We start from the raw sequence: 1,942 nt of genomic DNA, 5'->3' as shown, positions 1-1,942 counted from the left end.
AGGACATACAAAGCACAGTGGTTAGGGTCCTACAGAGGAAAACACGTGAGAACCTTGGAGTGAGGGTGAATATATAAGGGCTAATAAATTAACAAACAAGCCACGAGAAAAGAACGGGCAAAAGATAGGAACGGGCTAGGACTAGTTCCGGAAGAAAACTTTGCCTAGTAAATATAGGAAAAGCTGCTCAATGTCGCTAATGATCACTGAATGCAAATTACATCAGCAAACACTTAAGGGCCTGCCTGCCAGTATTGCCGAGGGGTTGGTGGCATTAGAACTTGTGGCCTCTTTTTCCCCATAATCTGTTCTTAGCCTCGGGACACCCGCTGCAGCTTCTCTTTGTAAGCGAACCATCAGCACACCCTAGGTCCCTGGGGTGCCTATTGCCCAGGAGGGCCCGTGGCGCGTGGCAGAGCTGTGCCCCAATCCTCAGGGCACTGCGACAGCCCTCTCGGAAGGTTGGGGACCCTGCTGTGCTCGCTGCGACGGACTGAACGCGCACACGGTTGGTGGCAGGACCGGGCCGGCAGACAGGCGCCCTGTGCGCTCCTGCCTGGCACGTTATGTTCTCCAGGGGAGCTCTCGGCAGGGAGCATAAGCAGCAGCTTCCCGGTTTGCTCTGTGCCATTTGGCACTTTTCGGGGCTGACCCTCCGGTCCGTGCCGACGCTCTGTCGGTGACTCAGAGCTTCTTGCCAGCCCTCCACCTGGGCGCGTCCGGAAACCTAACATCACCACGCCCTCCCGCCTCGGAACCGCCGGCCCGCCGGGCGCAGGCACTGAGGGTTCGTGCGGGCGCGTAAGCACACACGTCCGACTTCAGTGTCAGGCCCCGTTGTCCCTTGAGGTGAATATCGGCTCGGTCATCGAAATTCACCTCTTAGGTCAACAAAGCTCTCCATTCATACTCACGCTGACGGACCTGGGTGTGCGCTCAGAGCCGGTTCTCGCCCCCCGCCTTTCATCAGGCAGCTGGGGGGACGGGGACGAGGACGGGGACGGGGGCGGGGACGGGGGCGGCCGGTCGGAAGGGAATGACTCCCGCCCCTCGCCGTGGAAAGAGTCCTCACAGCCCCGCTCCTCCGCCGGGGCTCAGTGTCCCCTCGTCCCTCTCCGTGACGGCCTCTCCCTCGCTCCATGGTAAGGAGGGAGCGTGGCCTGTTGCCCCAGGTCAGCGAGTGACAAAACCTGGAAGACGAAACGCAGGTTTTCCATTTGGATGAACTGAAAGGAAGTTTGCGCCGACTTCCCCTGGCTCTGCTTGGGAGCAAATTTCTGGGGAGTTATGAAAACAGTCAAGTGGCCTTAAAACGGGGGCCAAGGAGAAGAGGGTTCTGGTTCCCACCGGCGGTCCCTGCAATGCCGCCCTCCCAAGGAGACTGGCCACCCCCACCCCCACCCCCGCTGCCGTGAGACCTGGGAGGACCTGAGGGTCCGCGCCTGGGGCAGGAGCTGGAGGTCGGCCAGTCCAAAGCCCTCCGTCCACTTACACTGAGGACAGAGGCGGGGGCACAGACCGGTCCCCCCAGCCGGGCAAGGGAGAGGCCTGGGCAGCCATCGCCGCCACATGTGACGGTTAATTTTCCATGGCACCTCGGCCACCGGCTCTCTCGGGTCTCGCATTGCAGGTGGCAGGGAGGTCGTGGGACTCACAGCCTCCATCACCACGCGAACTGGCTCCTTCCGAAGCACATCAGTAAGAGTGTATGTCCCATGGGGCTGCTCCTCTGCGGAGCCCACGCACAGGCGGTGCAGCCAGGCGGGCTGTTTGCCCTCCCCGCTCTAAGCTCTTGGATCCCACGCCTGTCTTTGGCTCTGTAAGACATAAGACCTTGACATCTCCTGGCCACCAAAGGACGGGTCCCTTGAGCCCCGGGCGCTAGGACCGCTGCCCTGCATCCAGGGGTCTGAAGTCACCAGGCAGCCTTCTCAGAGTCTGG

Source organism: Pteropus alecto, unplaced genomic scaffold (assembly GCF_000325575.1).
Source record: "Pteropus alecto unplaced genomic scaffold, ASM32557v1 scaffold320, whole genome shotgun sequence".
NCBI lineage: Eukaryota > Metazoa > Chordata > Mammalia > Chiroptera > Pteropodidae > Pteropus > Pteropus alecto.
Note: the sequence above shows the minus strand (reverse complement) of the source record.